This window comes from Miscanthus floridulus, chromosome 2, assembly GCF_019320115.1.
Source record: "Miscanthus floridulus cultivar M001 chromosome 2, ASM1932011v1, whole genome shotgun sequence".
In the NCBI taxonomy this organism is placed as follows: domain Eukaryota; kingdom Viridiplantae; phylum Streptophyta; class Magnoliopsida; order Poales; family Poaceae; genus Miscanthus; species Miscanthus floridulus.
The window spans coordinates 173,594,340-173,612,683 of record NC_089581.1 but is presented as its reverse complement, the minus strand read 5'-3'; the positions used below and the strand labels follow the sequence as shown (position 1 = coordinate 173,612,683).

General features: G+C 46.4%; 1 non-coding gene across 1 annotated transcript; it reads right to left on the bottom strand.

Moving 5' to 3' along the window:
* Positions 1 to 3,786: 3,786 nt before the first annotated feature.
* On the bottom strand, positions 3,787 to 3,893 carry LOC136540939 (small nucleolar RNA R71). Its single transcript, XR_010780056.1, has one exon. It is a non-coding gene; the product is annotated as a small nucleolar RNA R71 (small nucleolar RNA).
* Between the last annotated feature and the right edge of the window lie 14,451 nt (positions 3,894 to 18,344).

Genomic DNA, 18,344 nt, shown 5'->3' with positions numbered 1-18,344 from the left:
GAGTGGGCGCTGGATGGCACCGACACTTTCTCCAATTACCATTCCGTGCTTGTGCGAGTTGTTTTTTGCTTCAAGGATTGCAGGTGTAAAGTCTCAGTCACGAATGATGTCAGCCGCTGATGGTGACGTAGTGTCTGACATTGGTTGGGGTCATGCCATAGCACTACTAATAAGAGGGTGTTTAGTAGGTGAATTTTGGATTTTGGGCTAGTGTAGTACTTTCGTTTTTATTTGACAATTAGTGTTCAATCATGGTCTAATTAGGCTCAAAACGTTCATCTCGCGATTTCCAACCAAACTGTACAATTAGTTTTTTTTCGCCTACATTTAATGCTCCATGCACGTATCGCAAGATTCGATGTGATAGGTACTGTAGCCCTTTTTTAGAATTTGGCCCGACAACTAAACACGGGCTAACTGATTTTGTGAGCCACTGTCCAAACTTAATCAAGGCCTTTACAAAATTCAACCATCTTGGTTAATGTCTGGAGATTAACGAAAGCGGTCGTTTTATTTACCGAGATACCAAAAAATGACCGCCTAGCAAAATCGATTTAAGGAGACGGTCGTTTTATTTAAGGAGGCGATTGAAAAATACACACCACCGTAAATTAATTTACGAAGGCGGTCACCTTAAAACAACCGTACCCAAAAAATAGTCTATTTTTGGAATTGGTCATCTTAATCCAACCACCTCCGTAAATCAAAAAAAATTCATAACTTTTTTATATGAACTTGGATGAAGACAAATTTTATATCAAAATTGGAGCTCTCGACGAGATCTACAACTTTATAGTTGAAAAGTTTTTGAACTATGACTGTTTAGGGCCCCAAAATATTATTGTAAGTGCACAGATTTTGAAATTTGAAATTTAAAATTACCAAACGATCTCTGATGTTGACATGGGCTATACACAAGTTATAGTTCTCAATAGAATCTACGACTTTTTAGTTAAAAAGTTTTAAATTTGAAGACGCTTAGAGTCCCAAATATGTGTTCTAAGGTTATAGATTTTGAAATTTAAAATTTCAAATTCCTAAACGATCTCAAATGTTCACATAGTTAGTACCAAAGTTCTAGTGGCCGACCTGATCTACATGTTTGATATTGACAAGTTTTTGAATTAAAATCACCTAAAGTCTCAAATATGTGTTTGAAATTCACATGTTTTGAGACTCAATTTTTTTAATTTTCCAAACTATCTAATGGAGATACATCATATACCAAAATAGTAGTACTTGATGAGATTTAAGACTTTGTAGTTAGAAGTTTTTTTGTTTGAGTTCATTTAGTAGCTAAAATATCCAATATAAGATTACGAAATATTGATATAAAAAGATAGCATATTATATATATATAGACATGGATGAGTGTGTGGTGCAGTCGTAGAGATGTGGTAGTGTTTTGCGCTAGGTCGTTGGTTCGATTCTCCAAAGTTGCAAGTTTTTTTGGTTTTCTAGGTTTTTTGGAGAATATTAACGGAGCGGCCATTTTAAGACGCCCGCCTAGTGTTGATGGTGAAAATGACATAAAAATATGCACTCAAAACACCGTCAACAACCTCGGTTTAAAAGGAAGAGGGGCATGTCATGAAACATATTTTATCAATAACGAGTTCTACTTGTACCTAGAAGTATTTTTATGTAGTGAATGATAATTGGAGGAAAATGAGCCTCTAGACCCACCATAAGGGGTCGCCCGACCCCCCCTATGGGCCCATTAGGCCCTGCCAAGGTGGCAAGATCTAGGAGAAGCACCCAGAGCAATTCCCCACCCTTGGATCACATTTGTGCTTTCTCTCAAGGGTGGAAAATAAAGTCACACGGATTCATGGGCCCACAACGAAGCATCCTACATACCCAAAGTGGCCAACCACACACTATGGTAGTGGGCCAACCTTCTAGAAGGAGGAGACATGTCCCACCTATCAATGGCGCCTCTCGATGACCAGCTTGCTCCCACCGCCTTAGTGCATGCCTCCATGCACACCCATGATCTCAACCCTTGATTCAATGACGGTTTGTGCATGCCTCCATGCACACCCATGATCCCAACCCTTGATTCAATGGCGGTTTGTTCCAACGGAGCTTGATGGAGGTCACACGGATCGCTGACGTGGAGCTAGGCTCCACCTCCACCTATAAATAGAAACTCACACCCCCCCCCCCTCTCCATTCATGATTCATTCCGCTACAAGTGAAGAGTAGAGTAGTCCACTTCTTATTAGTAGTGTAATCTAGTGTGGGAGTTAAAGTCGAGTCAACCTTGCTCAAGGTTTTTGGGGTTGTCTTCTGGAGAGTCTGGTATAGCTCTTGTATCATTCTCTTTGTAAGACTTTGCTTATTTAATATATTACTCTTTCTCTACTTTACTTGGTTTTTACTTTGTGCAATATTATACTTGTTATAGTATTGTAGTGTACTTAGTTTGTCACATAGTTGTTATATACTTGGCTGTGATCCTGGAAACACACCTGTATTGCGATCATCACTTGTCATAGGGTGCTCTAGTTGGCCTTGTGTACACAGCTAGAGTAGTGAGAGAAGGTGTAAGCGTGGTGCTTATACATTATCTTGCTTCGGTTACCGCTTGTTGCATGGATAGTTTGAGGTAGCTAGTAGGTGGTGACAGCCCTGTCTAGCCTTTATAGTCAACCATGTGTTGTAGGAAAGTTCATGAAAGGTAGGGCCCCCATAAAAAGGTAGCCGCCTCGGGTAGGGTTTCATTCCCTATTGTCTCGTCTATCGCTAGCATACTTGTTGTGAGGTATCAACCTGGTTATTTCAATTGTATGATTAAGTTAAGTCCACAAGGTAGAGTTTGAAACATAGGAATCCTTTACTCACTCGTTGTCCTCCCACCTAGCTATACTCACTAAGTTATCTTTAGTTATCTTATTTGTGGTCTGTTGAATCATCCCTTCCTATCATATATCGTCTACCCCCTACACTAGTTAGCACTAAGTTGTGGTAAATATAAGAATCTTCTTCTTATTATTGTTTCTAGCTATCACTTTCCCTTGGAAAAAATAAATAACAATACCTTGGAATACTCCTGGGTGAAGTGCTACAGCAGTATATTTTGTGCGCTTGCGAAATTATCCAATAGTCATAAGAAATACCACAAGCATTTCTAGCGCCGTTGCCAGGGAAAGCATAGCCTATAAATTTTAATAAAGTTGAATCCGAAGTTTGCCATCAATTTAGTTATCAATTAGTTGTAGGGGCTTATCCCTTGCCTTTGTTTCTCTTTTGTGAAGCAAGGCATTGTATGAGTGGTTTTCAGTTCTGAGAAGCCACATTAGAAAATCCTGATAAATTTCGAAGGAATTCTAGACGCCGTCTAGTTTCCCCTCAGAAATTCAGCTCAATTTTGAACCCACTCAAGGAAGGAGGCTCCGCACCAACACTCAAGCAAGCTATGGCTCAGAAAGTGATCTCTAACTTCTTGGCTCCATTGGCTGCTCATGTAGCCACAGGACCACAAGTCGACTTGGGGGATGCCCAATTGAGCTCAAGCCAGCACTAATCAATATGGTGCAAGACAACCCATTCTGTGGGCAGCCCCATGAGGATGCAAATGCACATCTCCAACACTTCATAGAGGTGTGTGGCACCATTGCCATCATGGGAGTCACAACAAACACCATCCGTCTTCGCCTTTTCCCGTTCTCCTTGCTCGAGAAGGTGAAGCAGTGGTTCTATGCTCATCCTAAAGATGTCACCACCTGGGAAAACTGCGCCAATGCATTTCTCAAGAAATTCTTCCTGATGGGCCAAACCACTGCTCTTTGTGGAAAGATTTCAAGCTTCCACCAACAAGCGGACGAGACTATTTTTTAAGCATGGGAACGTCTCTAGGAGTACATTCAGGAATGTCCTCACCATGGGATTAAAGAATGGCTCCTGATCCAAGGTTTCTACCATGGGCTAACCAACAAGGCTCGTAGTCACCTTGATGCTGTCGCAAGAGGTGCGTTCACCTCACTCAATGTCACACAAGCTAAAAATCTCATCGAAAAGATGGTGACAAATCAAGGGTGGAATGAAGAATGACTCCAACCCAAGAAGAGGGGCATGCATACCATCCATGAGGTAGATGCACCTCTGATAAGATAGACCTCTTAATGAACAAGCTCAAGGAACGTGCAAACTTCAACAAAGATCGAGAGGCCATCCAACACTATGCCTTTACATGAGCCATTAAAGCAAAGCAATGGTGCAAGGTGTGTGGTGGAAACCATTCGGGGAACGATTGCCCCAAAACAAGGGAGGTTGTGAACATCATCAACAACAACAGAAATCGTCCTCAAAACAATGGATGGACTTCACGCCCCTACTATCAAGGTAATGGAGGTAATGGTTTTAATAAATTCAATAGCAATAATCAACCTTCATTAAAAGATCTTGTCATGAGTCAAACTAAAATCAATGAAAGCATGAATAATAAGTTGTTAGTCAATGACAAGACCCTTGAAACCCTAAATGCTAAGATGGATGATCTTGCTTCTGTTGTCAAAAATCAATTTAATTTTAATAAAATGTTAGAGACTCAATTAGCTAGATTAGCCACCTCTATCCCGTATTTTGATCAAATCAAAAATTCGGATAAACCTAAAAATGTTTCAAGTATAAATGCAGTAACCAAGAGGGGAGGTAAGTCCACTCGCGATCTGCCATATCCTAACATGATAGGAAAAAATACAAGGAAGGACAAGGTGGATGAGACAGATGAAGAAGAACTTCATTCACAAGATGACAATGTCAAGTTTCATGGAAGGACAACTCCTCATGAGTACTACGACACCAACATGTTGTTGCCATTTCCAAACAAGCCAAGGAAGCCATCCACCGATGAACAATTCAAGAAATTTGTTGACGTAATATGCAAATTATACATCCATATTCCATTACTTGATGCAATGCAGGTCCCAACCTATGCCAAGTACCTGTAGGACAACCTCAACAACAAACGCCCACTTCCCATGACTAAAGTCATCAAGTTGATAGAAGAGTGTAGCGTAGCTATACTTAATCAACTTCCACCCAAGAAGAAGGATCCAGGGTGCCCCACAATCAACTATTCCATTGAGACACAACACTTCGATCATGCGATGTGCGACTTGGGAGAAAGCATCAGCATCATGCCACGGGTAGTATTCGATAAACTCAATTATACTACTTTGTCCCATACACCAATGTGTTTGTAGCTGGCGGATCAATCGGTTCATTATCCTACGGGAATAGCAAAAAATATTCTCGTCAAGATACGAGACTTTTTCATCCCCATGGATTTTGTGGTGCTAGACATGGAGGTGGATAAGAAGATTCCACTCATTCTTAGAAGACCAATTCTTAGCACCACCAATGCACACATCGATGTGGGAGCAAGAAAAATTCAATTCAACATTAACGGGACCCAGGAGAAATTCAACTTCAAGCTGAAGGTCGAGCAATGCTCGATAATTAAGGTAATAGTAATGCCACCTTGTGTGGCACCCAACCTCGTTTGTGGCGAGATCTATGTGAGGTGTTCTTTGAGTGTATGTTGTGCATCCCTCCTTGAAGACACGCTTCATAGTTCTTAATTTTCAGGGCGCGGTGGCCACTTGGTTGCAGATAGTGTAGAGGTGGGGAAGGATTGTGAAGTGGCAGGTTTTATGTGATCTGGTGATGGCAAAGTTTGACAAAGATTGGTATCAGGTATTACTTAAGCAGTTTGATGCTCTAAAGCAGAAAGGTTCGGTTCATGAGTATCATTCAGAGTTTGAGCGATTAGCCCATGGCATCTTGCTATATAACAACAACTATGATGATACTTACTTCGTCACCCATTTTGTTGCTGGGTTGAAAGAGGAGATTAGATCCATGATTTGTCTGCATAAGACAAAACATGTGGACACAACTTGTGCTTTAGCTATAATTTAGGAAGAGGAATGGAGTCATAACCAGGAAAAGCTGGTTGGGAAGGAGGTTCAAATGAATTTTGTCAGGCCTGCAATTGATAAGGCAAAACTGATGGAGGTCAATGGGCCAAAACAGAAAGGGGAGGATAAGCTATCTTCATTGAGAGATTTTTGAAGGACGAATGGGTTGTGTTCTCGCTATGGTGAGAAGTGGGGTCTAGGACATAAATGCCCTCCCTAGGTGCCCTTACATGAGATTGAGGAAATTCTAGATGCCTTGGAGGTTGATGATCAGGAATCTGATGCTACAAAGGTCATTGAAGTAGAGGAGGTGGTTTTGGCTGTGGGACAAGAGCCTAAGTCTGAGCCTAACAAAAGGAGAACCATGAAAATTTGTGGCAAGATTGATGTGCTTATATTGATTGATTCTGGCAGTGTAGGCACTTTCATTAGTGACAAACTAGCTTAGAGACTAGCTGTCATATTTGTTGCTTGTGAAGCTTCCAACTTCTTAGCTGCAGATGGAAGCCCAATGATTTGTGATTAGAAAATCGAGGAGTTGCAGTGGCAGGCTCAGGGGCACACTTTTACATCATCTGTTGGCATTTTGCCACTAAAATGCTTTGGTATGACATTGGGACAGGATTGGTTGGAATCGTGTAGTCCAATGTGGGTTCATTGGTGTTGGTGTTTTGTAAACTGGACTAGTGAATTTATACGATTGTCACGCTACTCTAGGAAGACGATAGTAGCATCCAAAAGACACGAAAATTTATACTAGTTTAGGCTAGAGCCCTACATCTAGTCTCAGAGATGATTGAGTGTGTGTTCCTCACTTGAATGCTTTGAAGTTCTTACAATGGGGGGTGCAAGAATGGTGAAAGAGGTAGGAGAGCTAGAGCTTGGAGACGGGCTACCCGAAGAGAAGCTTCAGGAGCCCTTCTACGGTGTAAGAATGAGTGAATGAGAGTGTTCGTTAGATGGGTGCCCTAGCTGCCCTTATAGAGTTTAGGACCAGGGCATGTACAAAGAAGAAGGTTCTCCTGACCGAAGGGTCATGAGCTTGAGGGAGAGCCTAGCTAACTTAGCTTGCAAGCTACGCCATCTTGTGGTGCCCGTCTAGGCATGGTTGTTGTCATGGTCTTGTGGCCACATCGTGGCATGGTGTGACATGGTGCTACTATGCTGCCCTTATAGAGTTCAGGACTAGGGCATGTACAAAGAAGAAGGTTCTCCTGACTGAAGGGTCGTGAGCTTGAGGGAGAGCCTAGCTAACTTAGCTTGCAAGCTACGCCATCTTGCGGTGCCCGTCTGGGCGTGGTTGTCATCATGATCTTGTGGTCACATCATGGCATGGTGTGACATGGTGCTACTATACTGGGCATGGCAGCATTGTAGGCATGGTAGTGGTTTGTCAGCCATCCTATGCAACGTGGTCTCCGTCGTAGTCTTCGTCAACGCCTTCTAGTTTCCTAGGGCGTCGTACAGGAGTTCATAGCCACCCCTAGGTCATCGACCACCTGGTTGGCTTATGGAGCTGATGGACACGATCCTGAGCACTGGGGTCATGGCTCCTACCGATCTGGATGGCCACAAAGTCAAGGCCTTCATCGTGGATCCCATCCCATAGTGGGTAGAATTATACATGCATCTTGTTGGGCCGTATCTGGCCAGTGGGCACCGTACTAGCCATCACCACCTTAGGTGAAGTTGTCTTGTCTGAGCTGCATGGTGCAGGGGTGGCATCTTGATCAAACCGAGGTGACCGCTGTCCCCTCAGTTCTTATGAGGCCAGTGCGGCATGCCTACTCTTGTTAGAGCAGGCATGTTTTTCTGAGCTTGACCTCTCCCCGTTCCTCCTAGGGGTCAGGATGGTGGAGAGGTTGTGAGTTTCATGCGTGTCATGTGGTTAAGGCAGAAGGAGGGGTCATGGCCAACCCTAGCCTTTGCATCAGGCTTGTTCTGCTTGGCTCAGCGGGGCCTCTATCGTTCGGGCCTTTACTAGCTGATGTGTCATGGGCCACTTGGCCTGCTAATTAATTGGTGCCTTGAGACACCCAGGGATTATAACCCCGACAGTAGCCCCCGAGCATTTTTGCGATCACGGAGAGATCATAGAAGCGTTGTTTCGCTTGCATGCCAAATGCGGGTTTGTAGTTTATGGCTTATTTGAGCTTCATCATTCGACCCCTTATGGGCTAGTGCGTTCAATGTGGTAGGTGGTTGTTGTGCTTCACCCTGTTAGGATGCCCTGATGATGTGGTACATGACCACTAAGCCCTACCATGTCAGTGTGCTACGTATCAGTGTTCGTGGCCTAGGTGGGACCGAGTGGTCTCATCAATGCTGTACCGGCCCTGCCTTTGTGAGAGTCTCAATTTTCCCAACCTCACGTGGGCATCTGACATTGGCTGTGACCTTCTATGGTTCACCACGCAGCATGGGGATTCAGGCTACTTAGTCCGTTCTTGGCCTATAAATGGAGACCTTTCTACCATTTGAATTACTCATGACTGTAACTATGAGCTATTCTTTCACCTCTCTGAGTGGTTAGGTGTTGGGAGAGTGAAGAAATGAGAGAAAGAAGATCAAGGAGAACCATGTGGTTCTCATTACGCATCCCACTAGGGGTTGCTGGTAGTGCCTGGAAGCTAGTGGTGCCCCTTCAACAACTGGTGCTGGAAAGGGTCTTGTGAGCAGAGAAGGAAGGGATGGCGTAGCTGCCGTGTAGGGGGCAGTGCAGCCTTTGTGACATGGATACACTTTGGCCTCCCTTTTGCTCCATCTTGACACCACAGTGGTTGCCAAGGTGCTTGTTGGAACTAGGCAGTTCTGCCGCTCTCTTTCTCCCCGTGCTCTATTCCTTAGGGGCTGCGACACTACAGGAGGGCTTGCAAGTTTGTTTTTTGCTCCATCTCACCTTCCCCTACGGCATCACACCTCGAAGGCTTTTCAATGATACCACCACTAGGGTGGGGGTGGTATTAATTTTGTGTTCCTTGTGTGTGGATAGACCGCACATCGCTTTGTAATCATGAAACATGAATAAAAGCTCAAGGAATCCTCCTTCTGGAGTTGTTATGGCTTCTTGTACAGCCATGATGAACCCCAGGCTATTTGGCTAGGATTAGATTTGTGAGCCCCAGGATGCAAACCTTGAGTGGGTCATTGGCCTCTCACTGCAGTCAAGCGACCTTGGACCTCTCCTCTCGAGTGTCTACGAGCTCGAGGCCGCAGGCTTCGAGTGAGTCATTGGTCTCTCACCGCATGGGGCGGCAAGGTCATCAAGCAACCTTGGACCTCTCCTCCTAAGCGTTTGCGAGCTCAAGAATGCAGGCTTCGAGTGAGTCATTGGTCTCTCACCATGTGGGGCGGTGAGATCATCGAGCGACCTTGGACCTCTCCTCCCGAGTGTCTACAAGCTCGAGGATGTGGGCTTTGGGTGAGTCATTGGCCTCTCGCCGCGTGGGGCAGCGAGGTCATCAAGCGACCTTGGACCTCTCCTCCCAAGTGTCTATGATCTCAAGGATGTGGGCTTCGGGTGAGTCATTGGCCTCTCATCATGCGGGACGGTGAGGTCATCGAGCGACCTTGGACCATGTCCTCCTGAGTGTTTCAGCCTGAGAGCCTTCAATGGGCTGCACTCACATTTTCTAGTCTATCCGGGTGGCCTTCATTTGAGGACTGGCCTTGTGATTAGGCCATTATCGCGTCTTGCGAATTCTAGTGTTTCTTCATGAGGAAGGTGTTGTTGCGCGACTTTTATCCACCCGTTCTGACGATCCCTTTTGAAAGGGTCGTCGGTCTTCTTTGGTGTGCAAGGCTTTGGGAGCTAGTTTTGAGTCATGATTTCAGGACGTGGGGAGGAGCTGGCCGTGGCTTGGTGTAGGATCAAGATGGTGGACTAGAGGGGGGTGAATAGTCCTTTCTAAAACAAATTATGCCGGCTAACTGAAATAAATGTGTAATTAAAAACTATTGATCTAGCCAAGACTACACCCCTCTAAGTACTCAAGCACCTTATAAAGATCCTAATTAGGCAACAAAGGCACTAGGCTAGCTAGAGCTCACCTAATCAATTCTAGTAGCAATGCCACATAAACCTATGCAACTAAGTACTCAAGCAACCAGGGGAGCTACTACACAATCTAGTAAGCAAAAGCTCAAAGCCACCTAAGCTCACTAGCAATGCTCAATAACAAGGCTACACAAGCCAAATTAGAGAACGCAAAATACTTAGCTACTCAAACTAAGCAATGTAACTAACAAGGTTACTAAAATCAAATTAGTCACATAAGGGAGCTACTTCTATGCTACACAAGCAAGAAGGTAACTAGCAAGCTACACAAGCCAACCAATTACAAGAGCAACTACACAAGCACAATGTATATGAAAGCAATTCAAGCTTGTGTAAAGGGGATGCAAACCAATGGGAAGACAAGGATGACACGATGATTTTATCCCGAGGTTCACATGCTTGCCAACATGCTAGTCCCCGTTGTGTCAACCGCTCACTTGGTGGTTTGGTGGCTAATTGGCATCACCCGCCAAGTTTGCACGTCGGGCATCGCAAGAACCTACCCCAAAAGTTAGGGTAGTTCAATGACACGCTCGACTAGAGTTGCTCTTCTCGATCCCCACGGGGTGAGCACAATCCCCCTCACAAATCCTCCTCTAAAGCACCGTACAATCTTCTCGCGTGCTTCAACGGAGTCATAAGCCACCAAGTCATCTAGGAGGTGGCAACCTCCAAAAGCAACAAGCACCACCAGCTTGCAACATGATCACCTAGTGCCACTCGATGCAACCTCACAATACAATCACACTAGAATCGCACTCACACTCAATCAGATGATCACTATCAAGCATATGTGAGTTAGAGGGCTCTCAAGCACACCTACACAAGCCACCAAGGCTCAAGGATGCTTAGCAACTAGCCCATGTCTGAGCTCCACCTCTATTTATAGCCCCCAAGCCAAATAGAATCGTTGGAGCAAAGTTGTTGGTTTCTGCGAGAGCACCGGACACGACGGTGCCCGCCCAACAGTTGAATTTCAACAGCTATTTGACCTAGCCATTGGGGACTTGGTCATCGGACAGCTAGGGGTGGTGCCCTAACCGGCCAAGTCCCAAAACCATCCCTCTCTAGATAAAAGGGGTGGTGCACCGCCGCACCCATGGCGGTGACCAAGGCAGTTCCCCTTTTGCCTAGCCTGCTCTCGGGTGAAAAAGGGCGGTGCCACCGGATAGGGTGGCGGTGCCCACGGTGGTGCACTGTCACACCTAGGGTAGTGCACACAGCCACTTCTAGTGCCTGCCCTAACACACTCTTGACCAAGGCTAGGTGGTCACCAGCCACATAGGGGCGGTGCCACCGCCAAGGTAGGGCAGTGCCACCCTAACTCCTCCTTCTCGGCCACGACCAAACAGTCACCGCCACTAAGGTGGTGGTGCACCGGATAGGTAGGGGCGGTGCCCCGAGGGCAGCACCCTAAGGCCGATTTTGCCTCCTTTCCTTCACCTTTTTCAACACCTTTGCAAATATTCTAACACCACCAAGTGATAACCACCTTGTGCATGTTTGTTAGCTTTTCATAAACGTTTCCCAAAGGATTAGCACTTTTTTCTCAATGCCACTTGATCCTAACACATATGCAAAGTTAGATCATTCAAGTGGTACTAGATGACCAATATGCAAACAAGTTTGCTCCTCATGATAGTATGGCCATCCATCCTAAACTCGGTCATAAACTTCTCTACACACCTATGACCGATGAAATGAAATGCCCTATAGGTTATACCTTTGCCTTGTGCATTCCATTCCATCTCCTACAATGTTGATGCAACACAAGTACCATCCAATCACAAATAATATGATCCACGTCATATCATCACGTGACCGAATTGGTTCATCGATCTTGACTTCACTTGCTCTTCACCGTTGCTTCGGTCCATCGGCGCTAAGCCATCACTCAACTTGCCCTTCACACTTGCAACCGGTCCATCAAGCCAAGCCTTGTCTTGATCTTCTCCACCTTGGTCACATGACTCTATGTTATGTCTCATATGCAATGATGAGCTCCTTCATTACATGTGTGAGCCTTGCAACATATCCAAGTCATTTCACCTCCATAGCATAGGTTTATCACACATGATGTACTTGTAGACTAATCACCTGTGTATCTCACTCAAACATATATTAGTCCACCTAAGGTTGTCACTCAATTACCAAAACCAAACAAGGACCTTTCACCTGGTCCTAGCTATCAGGATTGCTCGGGCCTAGCTCTAGCTTCCTCCTGTTGTCCTGTCCAACCCTGAGGGATTCTACTACCTTGTTGCAAGTAAGTTTTAGTTTTTGCCCCATGCAGGGAGAGCCTCATCCACCGTAACCACATGGTCGAAGCGGTGCACCTTGTCGGGGTCGATGGGTAATTTGAGAGAGACATGGAGTTCGGCTATGCCTTCTCAAGAGACGTCCCATAAATCGTTGCCCATCAAACCTGTTGGTCCCTGACAGCCTCCACAGCGGTCAGAGGGCAAGATGCCTCCCCCTAGAGGGGGTCAACCCAGGCAACTTTGAAGTGGATGACTTGAACATAGGGTGAGATGGTTGCGTGGCTCCACACCACCGATAAGAGCCATAGGGGCCCATCTCATCCTGTCCCTATTCCTTTGTGGCCTCGAGCCCATCTAAGGACCGACCCAAGAGCAAATTTCCTAAGTATGACACGGGGTCATGTTCACGGTGGGTTGATCTTATGCACAGACTCAGGGGTGTGTGACCTCCTTGATCATGCTAAATTAATGGCGCTCACTTCGCTACTAGTGAGGCGCCTTCTGAATGAAGGCGCGTAAACAAAATGATATGAAAAGTGAAAATGCGTAGAGTTTACCTGGTTTGGGTTATCGCATGGGAGGCCATCGCTCCACCTTCTGTCTAGTCACTGCCCCCATTCTATGAGGTTATCAAAGTGGTTAGTAATGGTCGTAGGCCTAGTTTGCTTGCCAAGGTTATCTTTGCGACTATAAATCCGCTAGGGTGGTGTGCAGCGAGAGGCATCGTTCTCCCATCCCCTGTATTGCCTTCCTTTCCTTCCTACCCATGCGATTGTAGTCGTCCCTCCTAGTGATGGATCACGGGAAACGCCTTCATGAGGAGTCACCTAAGGTTGATGGGCCACCGTCGCTTCTTCTGTCTTTCCTGCGAGAATAAGGGTAAGTGATTTCGTGTTGTTCTATGAATTTGACTATGCTCGTGTTAATCATGGGTGTGTTTAGGATCATTTCTCTGGTGGTGGCATCAAAGATCAAGGCCCCTTCTGGCATCATCGGTCATCGGCCTATTCCAGCTTTAGAGCCGATGAGCCTCTGTCCCCTGTCCCTTTCCATCGAGTGGCAAGGGATATCAAACTTCATGCTCGAAAGGGACGAGGCTCACCAGTTGCACTCAAACTCTATCTGCAAGGTGGCCCAGCTGAAGGCCCACATGGACTATCTCCAGGCAGCCCTCTAGGTGGTGGAGGAAGAGGTCGCCGAGGCATGGGCACTAGCCGTCGTCGCTCGGGCGCAAGCGTACGATATGTTTCTGATTACGACAAATTCCTACTGCTAGGTGTCTGCTCTCAGGTTTTAGCGAGGCTCTCTGGTTTGCAGTGCTAGAGGAGCAACTCGCGATGTCCCACCATGAGGCAGAGGGGACTCATCCCTAGGAAGGTCCCTTGAGTGAGAACCGCTACCAAGGCATGCCCCCAAAACCCGGTGGGGGTTGGCTTCAATGGTTGACTCGGCCACTGCTGTGGCAATCATGAAGACGATGGGTGCTCTTCGTGGATGCGGCTAGGTTTCCTAGGTGGCACCAGGTGTTCCTAGTTTGCCAGTCCGTGTGCTTCGCTGGTGGGCAAAGCTATAAAAACTTGATCGCCCGTGCGTGCGGATTATCGGTGATTTTTGCTTGTTGTTCGTTCATGCCGCCGTGTTGCTTTTATTACTTCCTAACTTGACATGGGTAGACTCACAACCTTTGCTAGGGGATGAACTTCTTGTGACGTGTGAACACGGGCTAGGGATTGCATGTTGTGCAGCATCACTATAGTGTTGCATGGTATAGGCGGCGAGAATGTGTGCTCGTGGGGGGCCTCACATATGCTCCACCCACTGACTATGGTATTGGCCTCCCGTGAGAGGTGGGTCAAGATGTCTAGAAGGTGGAATGCCTTTGAGACAAGGTGTGTGGGTTTTGTGTCCCTAAGTTTATTTACGCTCTGTTCAAGCCAGTTAGATCTATCGTCATATCTATGCATGTATGCGAATGTGATCAAATAACGAAGAGAGAAAGAGGAATGATATCACCGGTGTTCATTCAGGTAGTGGATGTTCGCCCTACTGTTGAGTCAAACCCTCAACCGCTTGCTTGGGATGAGGTTGTCGTGGTTCCTTGGCTGCGAGCTAGTCAGGGCGCTTCTTTATCACTTGGAGCGGTCGTAGCTAGCGCGAATCATCCTTCTGGGCTGCCTTTGGTTAGCCCTTGCTGGCTGACATCCTCGGTAAGCTCATGAGTCCTAGGCATGAATTCTTCATGTATGGGTCACAGTAGTTTCTAGCCAGGAAAGCTTGTGCGCTCTAGTGTTTGAGCATTCACGGTGTGACGACGCTGGGGTTGTCGCATCTCCAATTTAGGGTGTGGATGCCACTCTTGACAAAGAGCCAGCGCGTCCTATCACCGTAGAAGTAGGTTCTAAGGGCAATGCGGTTTGGTTCGCTCAGCGCGGCACATGATGCACTCAGGGAACCCGCTTCCTCGAATGCACGAGCCTTCGAGTGAGAGTTGACAGTTCGCTGAAACATGATAGACAGTTTCTCTATCATGCAGGGCTAGGCCCTGGTTTTGGGATTGGCCTCATGTGGTGTGGCACCAGGTAGCCACCTGATCACCAATGTCAACACTGTATGGTGGCTAGTGATTTTGTCATTCGTGCATGCCCTGACGTGCTATGCTTCGCTAGTTGCGGAGACGCTGCCCGAGGCGTGATTCTATCGCCGAAACCGGGCTTCCCACACGGTTGCCCTAGATGGGGTAGAAGCGAGTGATGGGTCACAACCCATTGGCATGGATGACCTTGTGGTTCCCCAAGAGGACGTGGCCGGTCGAGGCCATTCCCTGGGTGAGCTCACCTTGAGCCACGGGCATTTGGCTTCATAGGTGGAAGATTTGGCCATGACCGGCGACGAGAGAGGGTGCTGGCCCTCCTATGTAGGTGAACTCTAGGATGCTGCCACCGGGGACAGTTTCAAGAGTGTGTCCACCGTGGACCATAGGATCTAGATCTCTAGGACAGAGGTCCGGGCCATGGCTGAAAGTGGACGTGGGCGCCGGCCCTTCGACGCCGATGAACTCATAGTTTTTGTGGCGGATGTGGCCATCGTGGGCCATTCTGTGAGTGGGTACACTAATGGTGCGAGGAGCCATCGCTTCCTTCTCAACAATTGAGAGTGTGCGACTGTGCCCAACCTAGAGTGCCAACTGTCGGTGTTTTGTAAACTGGACTAGTGAATTTATATGATTACCACGCTGCTCTAGGAAGACAATGGTAGCATACAAAAGACACGAGGATTTATACTGGTTCAGGCCAGAGCCCTATATCCAGTCTCAAAGATGATTGAGTGTATGTTCTTTGCTTGAATGCTCTGAAGTTCTTACAATGGAGGTGCAAGAATGGTGGAAGAGGTAGGAGAGCTAGAGCTTGGAGACGGGCTACCCGAAAGAAAGTTTCAGGAGCCCTTCTATGGTGTAAGAATGAGTGAATGAGAGTGTTCGTTAGATGGGTGCCCTGACTACCCTTATATAGAGTTCGAGACTAGGGCATATACAAAGAAGAAGGTTCTCCCAACCAAAGGGTCATCAGCCTGAGGGAGGATCTAGCTAACTTGGCTTGCAAGCTGCGTCGTCTTATGGTGCACGTCTGGGTATGGTTGTCATCATGGTCTTGTTTCCACGTCACGGCATGGTGTGACGTGGTGCTACTAAGCCGGCCGTGGTGGCACTGTAGGCACGGCGGTGGTTCGCCAACTGTCTTGTGCAAAGCCTAGTTATTTAGACCGGACCGGACCGACGGTCCGACCGGTAAAAGACCAAACCAGAGACTATAACGGTTCGGTTCGCTTTACAGACCGTCCACGCAATTGAACCGGTAAAAACTGGTTGAACCGGCCGGTTTTTTACAGAACCGGTGAACCGGCCAGTTCCTTGTGAACCGTCCTGGTCTAGTTCTGCTAGCGTGCGTCAGGCTGCAACGTGGTCCTAGTGCAGATGTGGAGTGCGTGTGCGGCTGTGCGCTGTCCACCTACCAGCTGTGGGTCCACTAGGCTACTGCTCACGTTGGAATTTGAATTGGATGCGTGGACGCGTGGTGGTGTTGCGCCTGGCTTAGCTCTGTTGACTTTTGGCATTGTTGGTGCAGGACGACGTCACCTTTAAATTTAAAAAATTCATAATTTTCTCAGATTAACTCTAAATGGAACAAATCATATATTTATTTTAATTATCTCAACGAGCACTTGGCAACGATACACTCCATTTTAGTATTCAAGATATTTTACAATGGTGAATATTTAATTATTATTCTAGTCATTTATGCATCAATTTGTAAGTGCTCCATATATTATTTTTTTCATGCACATTTTTGACATATCCTGTAAAACAACTCTAGAATCAATACTTGTGAAACTTGTTAAATTAAGACCTATCTTGCTATAAATGCATTATTCATTTTATTATCTTTTGACGATAAGATTATTTGAATTAAGGATCGTCAACAAACACATGCTGATTTTAGACTTTAGAGTATGTGTTGTGTACTTATGGGTAGATTAGTTGGAAGTTGGTTATGCAATTATGCTTTTATCCTCTTATTTATATATTTATGTGATCAACTATATGTTGCTAATTACCTCTTATATAGCATTATATGGCACCGGTTTGAATTATTTGTAACCGGTTCAATTCATCCAGTCCAAAACAATTGAACCGGCAGTTCAACCGGTTCTTAACGGTTGGACTAGTGAACCAGTGAACCGATGGCCTCACCGGTTTGAAGTCCGGTCCGGTCCTAATAACTTTGGTGCAAAGTGGTCTCCGCCGTGGTCTTCATCATTGCCTCCTGGTTTCTCGGGGCATCATAGGAGTTGGTAGCCGCCCCGGGTCGTCGACCGCCTAGTTGGCTTGTCGAGTTGATGGCCACGATCCCGAGCACCGAGGTCGTGGCTCCTACCGGTCTGGATGGCTTCTAAGTCAAGGCCTTCATCATGGATCACATCCCATAGTGGGTAGAATCGTACATGCGTCTTGTTGGGCCGTATCTGGTCAGTGGGCACCGTATCAGCCATCACCGTCTTGGGCGGAGTTGTCTTGTCTGAGCTGCGTGGCGCAAGGGTGGCGTCTTGACTGGACCGAGGTGACCGTTGTCCCCTTCGTCCTTACGGGGTCAGTGCGGCGTGCCTACTCTTGTTAGAACAGGCATGTTTGTCTGAGCTTGACCTCCCCCCGTTCCTCCCCGGGGTCGAGACGGTGAAGAGGTCGTGAGTTTCTTGCGTGTTGTGTGGCTAAGGCAGAAGGAGGGGGCGCGGCCAACTCTGGCCTTGGTGCCAGGCCTATTCTGCTTGGCTCAGCTGGGCCTCGGTCGTTCAGGCCTTTGCTAGCTGATGTGTTGTGGGCCGCTCAGCCTACTAATTCATCGGTGCCTTGAGACACCTAGGGATTATAACCCCAACAATTGGTCTAAAAAGCTGATGAAGTTTACCTACAAAGGCAAGAGAATTTCTCTGCAAGGGTTGACAACAGAGTTGGCCAAGTGTTCCAACATTAGTGGTGAAAAATTTCAGGGCTTGCTTAACAGGAGGGCTATTACTCATATGATTCAGATGCAGGTTAAGGACCTAGTTTTACTTACCTATGACTCTGTTGAAGTAGCTATCTTACAAGAGACACCAATTCCTGTTGAAATTCAGAAGCTAATTGATGGCTATCAAGATGTGTTTCAGACACCTACTGCATTGCCTCCTCCCAGTCCATTTGATCACAGTATTTAGTTACTGCCTGGCTCTCAACCAATTAACATCAGACCCTATAGGTACTCTCTTGTCCAAAAGGATGAGATTGAGAAACAGTTGAAGAAGATGCTTAGCACTGGTATTATAAGACCCAACTCTAGTCCATATGCTTCTCCTATTTTGCTAGTGAAGAAGAAGGATGGTTCTTGGAGATTTTGTGTGGACTATAGGCATTTGAATGCTCAAACCATCAAGAACAAAACATCCTATGCCTATGGTTGATGAGTTTATTGATGAACTAGCTAGGCTCAATGGTTCTCTAAATTGGATTTCAGAGCAGGGTATCATCATATATGCATTGAACCTGGTGACAATAACAAGACAGCCTTC